The sequence below is a fragment of the Rana temporaria genome, chromosome 7 (assembly GCF_905171775.1).
Source record: "Rana temporaria chromosome 7, aRanTem1.1, whole genome shotgun sequence".
NCBI classification, from domain to species: Eukaryota; Metazoa; Chordata; class Amphibia; order Anura; family Ranidae; genus Rana; species Rana temporaria.
The window spans coordinates 82,183,488-82,199,348 of record NC_053495.1 but is presented as its reverse complement, the minus strand read 5'-3'; the positions used below and the strand labels follow the sequence as shown (position 1 = coordinate 82,199,348).

Below are 15,861 nucleotides of genomic sequence, written 5' to 3'. Positions count from 1 at the left end.
GTCCCCGGACTCGTATGAGATTTTCCTGCATCGCTGTATATCCACTTTTGCTTTAGAAAAAGAGGATGTCTGTAATTTCTATTCTTTTCCTAACAAGGTCTTTTTCTATTGCTATCGACCCTGTCTGTTTATGTTTCCCCTCTAGTTGAGTTAATTCTTCCAGTAGACCTTTAAGGCGTTTTGATCTTTCTCTCTTATTCCTGGACCCATGTTTTATTAATACTCCCCTGATGACTGCCTTGTGTGCTTCCCAGATTATTCCTGGATCGCAGTCATGGGTATCATTGGTCTTAAAATACCAATTTATCTCCTTGGTCACATCCTTCAGCACTTCTTTCTCTCGTAATAAGCTCTCCAGTTATTAGATCTAGTTTTGGAAAAATCTTGTAAATCATAAGACAAAAAAATGGGTGCATGGTCTGACCATGTGATAGACCCAATTTTAGAGTCCTTCACTGCGTGTAATTGAGCATGTGGGATCAGAAATAAGTCTATCCGGGAGTATGATTTATGGGGGGGGGGGGAACGTATAATCCTTTTCTTTTGGATGAAGCAATCTCCATATATCAATTAGTTGATTTTTGTGTAGGGTTTGCATGATACGTTTTCGAGCACTATAAGAAATGGCTGACAATCCTGAGGATGTGTCTTCTTTTATGTCTAGAGGGATATTCAGATCCCCCCTCAAAAATCAGACTCCCTTCTGTAAATTCCATTAGAGTGCCCAGTGTCTTATTCAAAAAGATCGCTTGATTCTCTTTAGGGACATATACAGTTGCTAATGTGATCCTCATGTTACCAATTTCCCCTTTCACAAATCTAAAATGTCCTTCGCCATCTTGTTTAGAGTCTATATATTTCCAAGGTATTCTCTCTGCCAACATAATTGATACACCTCTCGATTTTGCTAATTGGTTCGTGGAATGGTAAACTGTTGGGAACCATCTACTTTTTAAAGTCGTACTCTATCATCTCTAAAGTGTGTCTCTTGGATGAATGCTATATCTATTCCCAATCGCCGTAGATCCTGAAGAAGGATCTTCCTTTTTTCTGGCATATTTAGTCCCTTAGCGTTTAGGGATAGTATATCTAGGGTCTCCATCTCGTCTCTCAGATCTTCAAGGAAAAGAAGAGAGAAACAAAAAGGAAGAGGGAAAAAAAAAATGTTGATTTAATGATGGCTGCACAAAGGGATTTACATCTGCAGATGGAGGAAATAAAAAGGCTTGAACTGCATAAAAATAGACAGAGTATTTTTGAGCAAGGAGATAAAAGTGGGAGATTTCTGGCAAGGTTAGCACAACAAGAATATCAAACCACCATTATACCAGAAATTGAGACTTTAAATGGACAAAAAGTAAAAGAACCTGAGGAGATATTGGAGGCCTTCAGAGAAAATTATAGTTCATTGTATACCTCCTCTCTCCCCTCCGAATTCTGCCCAGAGGCTATGACAGGTCTTTTAGACCAGGTAGCTCTGGGGTGGTTGTGGGATGAGGAGAGGGGGGCATTGGTATGCCCCATTACTACCGAGGAGATTATGGAGGTTATACGTACACTGCTGGGAGAAAAAGGCACCAGGCCCCGACGGAATCCTGGGGGAAGTTTATAAAAAATATTAGGTTTGTCCCGATACCAGTATCGGTACCGATACTGAGTATTTGCGGGAGTACTTGCCCCGATGCCTGAATAGAATACTTGCCCCCCCCGCCGCATACCGCAAAGCCGCCGCGTTAATCAGTGTGCGGGGAACATTACAGGCAGCTTTCGTTTGAATAGCTGTATTCCCCGCCGCACCGCGTATAGACACTCCCCCTTGCTCGGGATTGGACAGATCCGTCCAATCCCGAGCAAGGGGGAGTGTCTATACACGGCGCGGCAAGGAATGGACAGCTATTCAAACGAAAGCTGCCTGTAATGTTCCCCGCATGCTGATTAATGCGGCAGCATCATCATCTACTAGGTATGGGGGACATGGCTGCAATATATGGGGGGACATGGCTGGATATATGTGGGGGACATGGCTGCAATATATGGGGGGACATGGATGGATATATATAGAAAAATATAGGGTACATAAAGAGCTTGCACAGTATACTAAGGGAATAAATCCAAAAAGCATTACCGTCCCGGGTAGAAAAATTAATATATGTTCCCAGTTCTGGGATGTGGCATGGGACTGTGCGAATGCGATTTGGAATATGTGTTATGATTACAAAGAGTTTGCTAAGGAACCGCAGGGATCATACATAGTAGACAAAACTTATATAGGTAAAAAATATAATTTAATTGACATTAATCATGTACATATACACATAGAATAAAAAACATGATCACATGAGATGATATATTTCACCAAATATAGGGTGACCGAATGGTGTATGCAGGGGGTCCAACATGTTTCGCCCTTTCGGGCTTTTTCAGGGACAAGAATGCATACTATATAATCTATAAATGAAAAAACATGCGAGTATGGTACATTTAATAGTTTTGCATATTGTATGGATCACAAACATTTTGCGGACATAGCCGCAATTTCTAAAGCTGTGAAAGTCAGCATGTTTAGCATGAGAAACAGATAAACTAAAGATATATACACAAAGCAAAAATTGAAACTACTGCCTGTCTAGGTCTGCCGCCATTATGTGAACAGGTGAATGCCCCAGACAAAAAATGTACCTCAGTGGCGATCGCACACGGAACTCCCAGGCGGGTCCAACAGGGATTGCTGGATGGAATATCAATATATAGCAAAGGTCATGGACAGTCCATAGGTCTCACTAGGGTGCGCATAGAGGCAGGTAATGTTAGAATAATATCTAGAAAATATATAATCTAATATCTATAGGAGAAAGGGGAATTTTAACAAATAAGAAACAGAAAAAATAAAAAAGGGTAAAAAAATGTAGCTAAAAATGTGGGAAAAAGTACTAAGGATGGTGGTGTAGATGTATGATGTAATTGAATTTGTTTATAGATAATGGGATGTTCTCCTGCTGTACATGCATGCACAAGTAGCGCTGGAGATTGTTGGTAATGATGGACCCGTATGAGGGTGTATGTATGGAGATAATAGAGATTATATATATATATATATAGTATAAAATACACAAGCAAAGGCTCATATATATATTGTGTAAGGGGGGGGGGACTAATGTGCAAAACCACTCTAACCCAGGGCACTAAAAACTAATAATATGTGGATAAAAAGCGATAAAATAAATATGAAGGCAGTAGCCACTACTAAAAGATGCTCACGCACCAGCAATAGTATAAAATGAGGGGGGTGTGATAGCGCTTGCCACTTAAATAATAAGCAAATGATTAATAATGAGCACAAAATCATTAATGACCAGTAAAAATGTGTTTCACTCCTTATTCCTTGAAAAAAACTCCAAACATCAATAACAATGATGAGAAGGATGAATAACGTGAAAAATAATGAAAATCCAAAATATATGATTGACTAAAAACCATTTCGGTCATCAGACATTTTTTCTTAATAAATTTCCCAAAATTGATAATATATAAAAGTGAGAAAATGAATCCTTCAGTGAATAAATTGTGAAATCAAACATCCAGTGTATATTACAATAAATAAAAAACTGCAAGAAAAATGCAATAAAGAATAAATAATAAATGTATCAAAAAAAAAAAAAGTCCATGTGCACAATCCCTGTGCTAAAAAAGGGATTTTTAATACAGCTTACCTGTAAAATCCTTTTCTTGGAGTACATCACGGGACACAGAGCGGCATATTCATTACTATGTGGGTTATATGGAGTACCTTCAGGTGATGGACACTGGCAATCTCAAACAGGAAGTGCCCCTCCCTATATAACCCCCTCCCATAGGAGGAGTACCTCAGTTTTGTAGCAAGCAGTATGCCTCCCAAAATGGTCCCCATAAGAGGGGTGGGAGCTCTGTGTCCCGTGATGTACTCCAAGAAAAGGATTTTACAGGTAAGCTGTATTAAAAATCCCTTTTTCTTTCTCGTACATCACGGGACACAGAGCGGCATATTCATTACTATGTGGGATGTCCCAAAGCAATGCTTACAATGAGGGGAGGGAGAACATCTTCCCAAGACAAAAAGGATTTAATTTAGAGATATACTCAAATCATAATAAATCCAACTTAGTTGAGAAAAATAATTTTTAAATTTAACTCAAAAGGGAGCCCCCGGAATCCGAGGGTCTCAAACTGCAGCCCGCAGCACTGCCTGCCCAAAGGCTGTATCAGTATTCCTTCTTGCGTCCAACTGGTAGAATTTTGTAAACGTGTGGACAGAAGACCAGGTTGCCGCCTTGCAAACTTGAGCCATAGAGATCTGGTGGTGTGCTGCCCAGGAGGCGCCCATGGCCCTAGTAGAATGAGCCTTTAATGATAACGGAGGAGGCAACCCTGTCAAGCCGTAGGCCTGAGTGATTAACTGTTTAATCCATCTCGAGATGGTGGATTTTGCAGCTGCCTGCCCCTTCTTGGGCCCATCCGGTAAAATGAACAACACATCTGTTTTCCGGATCTTCTCTGTAGCTTTAAGATAGGCCTTCATGGCCCTGACAATATCCAAGGTATGCAGCAACCCTTCCTTTCTGGAAGTAGGTTTAGGAAAGAAGGATGGTAATACCAAATCCTGGTTTAGATGAAAACTGGATATAACCTTTGGTAGGAAGGAAGGATGAGGGCGGAGAACGACCTTGTCCTTATGTAAAATAAGATATGGTTCCTTACAGGATAAGGCTGCCAGTTCCGATACTCTTCTGGCGGAAACTATGGCAACCAAAAATACTAACTTCCTTGTCAGTAAAACCAAAGGAATTTCAGCCAACGGCTCAAAAGGTTGTTTCTGTAAACTTGACAGAACAAGATTTAAATCCCAGCGGGGATTTAACTGGAGGATTAATACGTAAGACCCCTTGAAGGAAGGTCTTAACTAGCGAGTGGGTGGCCAGCGGCCGCTGAAACCACACTGACAAAGCTGAAATCTGTCCTTTGATTGTGCTTAATGCCAGTCCTTTATCCACTCCTAGCTGGAGAAAACGTAATACTCTATCGATGGTAAACTTGCGCAGCAGGCGGGGTAGTAACTGGAGCGGGGGAAATGCATAAAGAAGTTTGAACTGATGCCAAGGGCAAACTAACGCATCGGTTCCGCAGGCTCTGGGATCCCTTGTGCGGGACATGAACCTGTCTAGCTTCTTGTTTAGTCTCGATGCCATGATATCCACGTCCGGCACTCCCCACTTCTGGCAGAGTGTCTGAAAGACCTGTGGATGCAGAGACCACTCCCCCGGCAATAGAGTCTGGCGACTTAAGAAGTCCGCCTGTAGGTTGTCCACTCCGGGAATGAATATAGCCGATATGCAGGGCACATGGGCTTCTGCCCACAAGAAAATCAAGCTCACTTCTTTCTGAGCGGCTTGACTCTTGGTTCCCCCTTGGTGATTTATGTATGCCACCGCCGTGGCATTGTCCGATTGTATTCTCACCGGGAACCCCTGCAGTTTGGACGTCCAAGCCCTGAGGGCTAGCCGGGCAGCTCTGAGCTCCAAGATATTGATGGGCAACTGCTCCTCTGCCGCTGCCCAAGTGCCCTGGCGAGTGCAACCATCCAAAATTGCTCCCCAGCCGATCAGGCTGGCGTCTGTGGTTACTATCTTCCAGGTCACAGGACTGAACGTCTTTCCCTTCAGGAGATTCTGAGGGTTTAACCACCAAGATAGACTTTGCCAGACTCTTGGTGAGAGTGGCAAAGGAATCTCCAAGGCCTGAGGCCTCTTGCTCCATGCTGACAGGATGGCTGCCTGCAGGATGCGAGTGTGGCTCTGAGCATACGGTACCGCCTCGAAGGTGGCCACCATCTTGCCTAGTAGCCGCATACATAGGCGAACAGTTGGCTTTCTCTTGCTCAGAACTATTTGTATTAGCTCTTTGATGGCCTTGACCTTTAATAGAGGTAGAAACACCTTCTGTTGTTCTGTATCCAATCTCATGCCGAGATATTCCAGCTGCCTTGTGGGCCGAAATGCTGATTTGTCTCGATTTAGGACCCAGCCGAACCTCTCGAGGTATTGAACCGTGAGGGTGACTGCTCGTTCCAGGCCAGGAAACGAGTGGTCTACGACCAAGAGGTCGTCCAGGTAAGCTAGGACCGTGACCCCTTGGGTCCTTAGATTGGCTAGGATTGGGGCTAGGACCTTCGTGAATACCCGGGGGGCCGTAGCCAACCCGAAGGGGTGCGCCACAAATTGGAAATGACGCTGAGCCACCGAGAAGCGTAGAAATACCTGATGTGGCTGAAAAATTGGCACATGAAGGTAAGCATCCTTTATGTCTATGGACGCCATGAAGTCGTCCTTCTGGAGCACGGCGACAGCTGACCGAATAGTTTCCATCCGGAATGAGCGGACCTTTAGGTACGCATTTACTCCCTTTAAGTCCAAAATTGGCCTGACATCGCCGTTGGGCTTTGGGATGATAAACAGGTTGGAGTAGAACCCCAAGCCCTGTTCCTGGACTGGTACTTCTACTATCACCTTTTGGCACAGCAGATGATTCAATGCCGCCATCAACGCGGCTCCCTTCACCGGGTCGCCTGGTACTCTTGACTCCTGGTAATGAGGAGGAGGGAATTCTGAAAATTCTAGTTTGTAGCCCGTGGCCACGGAAGACCATACCCAGCAGTCGGGAATGCTGGCCTCCCAAACTTCTGCAAAGAGACGTAGCCTTCCCCCCACCATCGTGGGTGGGGGCGCCCCTTCATAAGGCCGACTTGGGGGCTGGCTTCGCAGGCTTGCGGTACCACTGCTTCTTGCCCCCAGTGGCTTGGCCTTGTGGCTTATTGTTAAAGCCTGATCTTGCAGGAGGCCGTCGATACTGTCTGGTATTAGAGGGCCCCTGTCCCGGGGAGGGCTGGCGCTTAAACGCGGGCCCTCTGGCTTTCTTCTTGACTGGCAAGAGAGTGCTTTTGCCGCTTGATATAGTCTGAATATATCTATCCAGATCTTCTCCGAAGAGTCGTCCTCCATGGAAGGGAAACCCTACCAGGAGCTTTTTGCATGGGGGCTCAGCCTCCCAACTCTTCAACCATAAGAGCCTTCTCATATGGATTAGAAATAAGGATAAACGTGATGCCGCCGGGGGCGCCCATCTTTTGGAGAATTTCTCCTCCATAGGATATAAAACAGAATTTTTTAGGTGGTAAAAAGACTATCTGGCTTAATCCAATCCTGAAACATGACCTCCTCGAGTAGAGGATGGATCGGGAAAACTGCGTTGCTTTGAGGCGTTTTTAAAGAGCCTAAAGCTGAAACCGCCGATACTTGAGGTTCTGGTATGGGTAACTTAAATGCCTCATGGACCATGTCCGTTAAGGCCTGAACCCACAAACTTTCCCCTTGGGAGGCTGAACCAGACCCCTCAGTATCCAGATCCTCGATCTCTGAACCACCCTGGTCCAAAGCGTCAAGTCTATCCAATTCCCCTAGGGAAAGGATCTCTGTGTCTGAGGCTTCTTGCTCGGGTGACGGAGACCTAGTCCGCTTTCTACCCGATATAGCTTTAGCTATCCTTTTTGCCATTCTTTTCTCTAGTTCACCTAAAGAAACAGCAAGAACTCTCTCAGTGACAAAGCCGGGGTTGGACTGACCTGGATCAGCCCCAGCACCAGATCCCCCAGGTCCCATCAAGGCGTGCCCTGATATGTCCTGTGGGGAGAGCAGCGGCATAGCCGTGTCTGAGCCCTCGGATTTTGCGGGGGAATCCCCACCCTTTGTACCCTCTGACCCAGAAGGCATGGTACAATACCGAGGTACACCTATTACCCAGCCACAGACGTAGCTAAGGGGATCTGTCGGTTTGGGAGCGATAGAGACTAACGCCCAAACTGAGAAGGGAGATCAGCAGTTCTTTCCCTTCTTCTTTTTCTTTTTTTTTTTTTTTCAAGAGGAAAAGAAACCACTCTGTCTCCCACTAAGTATTGCCAATAGCCATCTGCTGAAAAAAGGAAAAGAAAACCTATCTGTAGGTTTGACAGTCCTTAAAAAAAACTGTAATTCTTCCTTTCGCCACCGGGTGTCCTCGGCGTGCTCCGCTCTGTGTCCTCCTCTCCTCTAGCTCAGGATGACACTGAGCTCTTGGCAGCTAATGGAAGGAAGGACCTCCCCTTCCTTTACTTGTGATTCGCCGCCCACCGGGATGCGCCCCCACCACGGAAACGGCGCGAAAATCATTTATATCTCGGGCACGCGCGCGCCCGTCGGCGGGGGCCATCACACATGGAGGAGGACGGAGCAGCGCAGGCACCCAGGCAGGTAAGCCCTTTAGGTAGGTCACAGACCTCCTTTTAGCATGGGAAAAGGACTCCCCTCTTACAGAGATCCCACACCTAGCGCCAGCAGCCCAGCTAAACAACACTTACCAGGGAGGTCACATATTACTGGGGAAAAAAGATTGAATCATCCTGTCTCTGTCATAGACATAGTGATTCCTTGCCAATGCAGAGCATACCCAGGCCTGTCCCCCTGTGCACCCCCTGTAGGGAACCTGCTAAGAACCAAGTTCCGCAAGCTCCCCCAATACTTACCTGCTCCATGCCGCAGGACTTTTGCACAGCAAGAGGTCCAATCTTCCCCCATCTCCGTGGGTGGCGTCTAGACCTTCAGGCCCTGGGTTCCTATGAAGGAGCCACTGTCCTGGGCCCATATAGCACCCTGGCAACAGAAACATTAGGCCCCCAAAGGTTTCTAAGTTCTGGGCCCAGGGTCCAGCTCTCTGAACAGAAAGCATTATGGGCTACACCCCAATGGTTTGGGGTCCGGTTGCTGACCACTTTAGCACTGAGGCCTTTGGACAGAACCGGTTAGCCCACCTTAATCCCAAGGATGTGGAGGTAAGCTAAACCATGACCAACACCTAAGACACTGGCGAAAAAACTGAGGTACTCCTCCTATGGGAGGGGGTTATATAGGGAGGGGCACTTCCTGTTTGAGATTGCCAGTGTCCATCACCTGAAGGTACTCCATATAACCCACATAGTAATGAATATGCCGCTCTGTGTCCCGTGATGTACGAGAAAGAAAAATATATAATTAATGTTCAATCAAAATAACGGTGCTTCAATAATATTTTCAAACAGTGTGTGGTGCTTCAAAAAACAATAATCCAAATAATAAAGTGTTTCCTAAGTGCAGATGTGCTTGAATGATAGCTGTAATCCACTGTACAATCATTCAGTGTAACTGTGCAGAACCAACACCGGCCGCGAACGGAGATGACGTCACCGACGGCTCTCCTGAATCTTGACGCGTTGCGTGGCAGCCCGACCCCACTTAATCATAAGATCTTATCCATCTATATCTACTCTGAATTGCTGTGATGCTTTCCTCCTATACATGGAGGATAGATCTATATCACACAGCTCTAATATTGCAATTTCTCCATTAGGGAACCCGTTCCCTTGGACTTTTCCCTTCTTTTGTTTTCCCTATAGTGTGTGGTTAGCTGCGTGGCCGGTCTATTCCTGCTTCCCTGAGGGGATTTTATCATTTCCCAATGTCCTATACACTGGAGTTATCATAGGAAGTATTTATATTTCATACCCTTTATCCTTCCCTTTCATTTCACTGTTCATGCATTCCCATTTGAAACAAATTCTCATATGTAACCACTCTAGATTGCCTAACACGTTGGATGCAGCTGGTTCCAATCAGCCCACTCTCTGTGAGTCATCTTTAATGACATCTTCCATAAGTTATCTACTCCATGCAAACTTGAGATGTAAGTTCATACAAAGCACTATTACCATGGTATACATACAGTTTTTAATAGAATGTCATTGCCTGATGCATATTTTGCAACTAACTATAAGCCTAAGTGGCCAATATATATATTGCTTGTGTATTATATATATATATATATACATATACATATACACACACACATTTTTTTTTTATATATATATATATATATATATATATATATATATATATATATATATATATATATATATATATATCTATTATCTCCATACATACACCCTCATACGGGTCCATCATTACCAACAATCTCCAGCGCTACTTGCGCATGCATGTACAGCAGGAGAACATACCATTATCATCTATAAACAAATTCAATTACATCATACATCTACACCACCATCCTTAGTACTTTTTCCCACATTTTTAGCTACATTTTTTTTACACTTTTTTTCTGTTTCTTCACCTTATTTGTTAAAATTCCCCTTTCTCCTATAGATATTAGATTATATCTTTTCTAGATATTATTCTAACATTACCTGCCTCTATGCGCCCCCTAGTGAGACCTATGGACTGTCCATGACCTGTGCCATATATTGATATTCCATCCAGCAATCCCCGTTGGACCCGCCTGGGAGTTCCGTGTGCGATCACCACTGAGGTACATTTTTTGTCTGGGGCATTCACCTGTTCACATAATGGCGGCAGACCTAGACAGGCAGTAGTTTCAATTTTTGCTTTGTGTATATATCTTTAGTTTATCTGTTTCTCATGCTAAACGTGCTGACTTTCACAGCTTTAGAAATTGTGGCTATGTCCGCAAAATGTTTGTGATCTATACAATATGCAAAACTATTAAATGTACCATACTCACATGTTTTTTCATTTATAGATTATATAGTATGCATTATTGTCCCTGAAGAAGCCCGAAGGGCGAAACATGTTGGACCCCCTGCATACACCATTCTGTCACCCTATATTTGGTGAAATATATCATCTCATGTGATCATGTTTTTTATTCTATGTGTATATGTACATGATTAATGTCAATTAAATTATATTTTTTACCTATATAAGTTTTGTCTACTATGTATGATCCCTGCGGTTCCTTAGCAAACTTTTTGTAATCTGAACACATATGCCAAATTGCATTTGCACAGTCCCATGCCACATCCCCAGAACTGGGAACATATATTCATGGTTGGATATATGTGGGGGGACATGGCTGCATATATGTGGGGGGACACGGCTGCATATATGTGGGGGGACACGGCTGCATATATGTGGGGGGACACGGCTGCATATATGTGGGGGGACACGGCTGCATATATGTGGGGGGACACGGCTGCATATATGTGGGGGGACACGGCTGCATATATGTGGGGGGACACGGCTGCATATATGTGGGGGGACACGGCTGCATATATGTGGGGGGACACGGCTGCATATATGTGGGGGGACACGGCTGCATATATGTGGGGGGACACGGCTGCATATATGTGGGGGGACACGGCTGCATATATGTGGGGGGACACGGCTGCATATATGTGGGGGGACACGGCTGCATATATGTGGGGGGACACGGCTGCATATATGTGGGGGGACACGGCTGCATATATGTGGGGGGACACATTTTTAAAAAAAATATCGGTATTGGGTATCGGTGAGTACATGAAAAAAAGTATCGGTACTTGTACTCGGTCCTAAAAAAGTGGTATCGGGACATCCCTAAAAATATGGAGCCTTAAGAGCTCCTAAATTAGCAGAAGTATTTACAAATGAATCAAAAGGGGCTCTCCCAGATTCAATGAGAGAGGCACACATAACATTATGATATAAAGAAACGAAAGATCCAAAACTATGTTCCTCATATAGGCCAATTGCGTTATAAAATATTAACAAAGATATTAACATTAAGAATACAACCCCTGCTCAGAAATATTATAGATTCAGACCAGACAGGATATATGCCTCAAAGAACAACCGACATTAACCTACGTAGGCTATACACAAATATACATATTCATCATATACAGGAAGGGTCTAGGACGGTGGCCTCTAGATATAGAAAAGGCCTTTGATACAATCGAATGGCCCTTTTTTATGGGAAATACTTAGGAGGATGGGATTCCCATTAGTGTTTATAAAGTGGATCCAAATAATATATGGGAGACTCATGTCAGCCGTTAAATGGGGAGGAAAGCTGTCATCTTTTTTTCAGTTATATAGGAGGTACGAGGCAGGGCTTCCCTCTCTCTCCAGCACTCTTTGCGATAGCAATAGAGCCAGTGGCAGAGGCTCTCAGGACCTCGCCAAATATTCAAGGACTTCGAGTAGGGGGGCTGGAGGAGAGGGTAGCCATATATGTGGATGATATGCTATTATTTCTGAGAGATGCGGGTCCATCTTTGGAGGGAGCTTTAGAATTACTGAATATCTTCTTACCCTTTACAGGGCTTAAAGTGAATTGGGGGAAGTCTTTGTTATTCCCTATTGATCAAGGAGCACAGGACACCGCTGCCCCAAATATACCACTGAAGTGGGTGAGAGAATTTAAATAACTTGGCATAATATCTAGACAAGTTGAGGACTTTCGAGCACTAAACTTAGATCCGGTGATACAGGAACTGGGGAGGAAATTAAAGATGTGGGTATCGTTACCACTGTCCTTATTAGGCCGTATAAATCTGGTGAAGATGAAGATTCTTCCTAAGTTTCTGTACATATTCAGAATTCCCCACAATGGCTGCATGGAATGCTCTCCACATTTATATGGGCAAACAAATCAGTTAGAATTAAACTAAGCACTATTATCAGACCGGCAGACTTTCCAGATTTTCACAAGTATTATTTAGCCACACAGTTGGTGACGGTGGGGAGATGGTTGAACCCGGATGGGTTAGATTCTGCTACTATGTTAGAAGCAGTAAGGGTTCAAATCGGTAGAGGCACTGCAGGGTTTTTCATATAGGGGGGATAAAATCTAGGCGAGATTGACCCCTCTAATGAGAACAACTGTTAAAATATGGAAAGCTACTATAGTAAAAAAAGGGATGTTCGGAAATTAATCTATACCCAAATACCCCATTATGGAGAAATCCTGAATTGCCGCATCTGGATTCCATTCAGGATCCAGGGGCATGAACAAAATATGGGGTAAAAAGGTTATCGCAAATACAGGGAGAAAGATTTTCCTTGTTTGTAGAAATTAGGAAGTCCTGGAATATCCCAGAGAGTTATATTTTCAGATATATGCAACTTACCCATGCATTATTGGCTCAGTTCCCAGGGGGAACTTCGCAAATAATGGAAGTAGGTCTCGAAAAAATAGTAAAAAGTGGGAAAAAAGGTCAACTTCAATCCTATATAAGTATTTATTAAGAGATACATCACTAGATACAAGTAAATTAAGTGAACAGTGGAGAAGGGACATCCAAACTTGGTGGGGGTAAATTGGGAGGAAGTGTGGAGGTCCCCATTTCAGATATTGGTATTACTTTTAGATAAATTAATACAATACAAAATAATACATAGAAGCCACTATAGACCATATAAGATCTCTCTATCAAACCCTCAGAACTGCTGGAGATGTGCAGATATTACAGGAAATTGTATGCATATATTTTGGTTATGCCCAAAGATAGTGGTATTCTGGAGGTAAGTTTTGAGAATTGCTACATCAGTAGTTTTGGAACAGGAGGTAGAGACCTGCCTGTTGGGACTGGTAGGGAAGAAGATTGTCCCGAAGGGAAGGAGAACACAGGTGGGCTTACTATTATTCTACGCTAGAAAGACGATAGTCCTAAATTAGAAAAAGGTAGAAGCCCCCTCGGTAGCACATTGGAAAAATCTAGTAAATAATAATTTGCCACTATATAGGGAGACGTACTGCAATAGAGGACATGAGGAGAAATAGAGAGAGTATGGGAAAGCAGGCTAGAAAACTCTATAAACAGCTTCAGGATAAACAGGGTATAAGGGGAGGTTAAACACACCATTAAAGAAAGAGGGAAATGAATGTAAGAAGAGGACCGTGTTAGATGAAATGAATATTAGGGGGAAATTTTAGAATGTTATTGTAAAAGGTAAAATATATATGTATATGGATTTTTTTTTTTGTATGGAAAATTAATAAAAAGGGATTTTTATATACAGCTTACCTGTAAAATCCTTTTCTTGGAGTACATCACGGGACACAGAGCGGCATATTCTTTACTATACGGGTTATATACTCCATATAACCCGTATAGGTTGATGGACACTGGCAGTCTCAAACAGGAAGTTCCCTCCCTATATAACCCCCTCCCATAGAGGGAGTACCTCAGTTTTGTAGCAAGCAGTATGCCTCCCAAAAATCTCCCCATAAGAGGGGTGGGAGCTCTGTGTCCCGTGATGTACTCCAAGAAAAGGATTTTAAAGGTAAGCTGTATATAAAAATTCCTTTTTCTTTATCGTACATCACGGGACACAGAGCGGCATATTCTTTACTATACGGGATGTCCGAAAAGCAATGCTTTAATGAGGGGAGGGAGACATCTCAACCAAGAAGACTTAATTCAGAAAATAACTATTTAAATCATAATAAATCCAAATTAAATCAAAAAACAAATATAATTAATTGATTATTCATTCAAGGATGCCCCCGATCCCGAGGATCTCAAATCGCAGCCTGCAGCACTGCCTGCCCAAAGGCTGCATCGGCCTTTCTCCTGACGTCCAATTGGTAAAATCTTGTGAACGTGTTGACCGATGACCAGGTCGCTGCCTTGCAAACCTGAGCCATAGAGATCTGGTGGTGTGCTGCCCAGGAGGCGCTCATGGTCCTAGTAGAATGGGCCTTTACTGACAAAGGCGGAGGCAATCCCCTCAAGCCGTAGGCCTGACTGATTAATTGTTAATCCATCTAGCGATGGTAGTAGCTTTAGATGCTGCCTGACCCATCTTGGGTCCTTCCGGCAAGATGAACAAAATATCCTTCTTACTAAACTTTTCTGTAGTCTTAAGATAGGCCTTCACGGCCCTGACAATATCCAAGGTATGTAGCAAGCCCTCGCTTCTAGAAGTGGGCTTTGGGAAGAAGGGTGTCAGGATCAAATCCTGGTTTAAGTGAAAACTAGACACAACCTTAGGCAGAAAAGACGGATGCGGACGGAGAACCACCCTGTCTTTATGCAGAATGAGGTATGGTTCTCTACAAGACAAGGCTGCCAGCTCTGACACTCTTCTAGCAGAGGCCATAGCAACCAAAAATACTAACTTTCTAGTGAGTAACACCAAAGGAACCTCCGCCAGAGGTTCAAAGGGCCGCTTTTGTAGAGCCGACAAAACAAGATTCAAATCCCACGGACAAAGCGGAGATTTGATAGGGGGATTAATGCGCAAGACCCCCTGCAAGAAAGTCTTAACCAAAGAGTGAGTGGCCAAAGGCCTCTGAAACCACACTGACAAAGCAGAAATCTGACCTTTGATAGTGCTTAAGGCCAAATTTTTGTCCACTCCTAGCTGGAGAAAATGCAATACTCTGTCAATGGTGTATTTGCGAGGGTGCCATCTTTGGGACTCACACCAGAATACGTAGGCCCTCCAAATCCTGTAATAAATTACTCTGAGTAGAAATTACCTGTCTAGATAGGCCCCTAGCCCTGAGAATCAGGGATTCAGCCGCCAAGCCGTCAAATTTAGATGCCGTAAGGCAGGTTGGAGGATCGGGCCTTGAGAGAGTAGGTCTGGCCGAAGTGGAAGGGTCCAGGGCTCCCCCACTGACATTCTCACGATCAGTGAGTACCATGACCTCCGGGGCCATGCTGGGGCTATCAGAATAACTGGTCTGCTCTCTACCCTGATCCTGCGCAGCAGGCGGGGCAGCATTTGTAACGGGGGGGGAAGGCATACAGCAGATTGAACTGATGCCAAGGGCAAACCAACGCATCAGTTCCACAGGCCAGAGGGTCCCTTGTCCGGGACATGAACTTGCTCAGCTTCCTGTTGAACCTCGATGCCATGATGTCTACATACGGAAATCCCCATTTCTGGCAGATCTCTTGAAAGACCTGGGGATGGAGGGACCATTCCCCTGGAACCAGCTGCTGACGACTTAAGAAGT

At 44.1% G+C, this 15,861-nt stretch overlaps 1 protein-coding gene across 8 annotated transcripts in view; it reads right to left on the bottom strand.

Moving 5' to 3' along the window:
* UBN2 (ubinuclein 2) overlaps positions 1–15,861 on the bottom strand; it is a 1,075,602-nt gene that overhangs the window by 729,914 nt on the left and 329,827 nt on the right. The window lies entirely within an intron of this gene.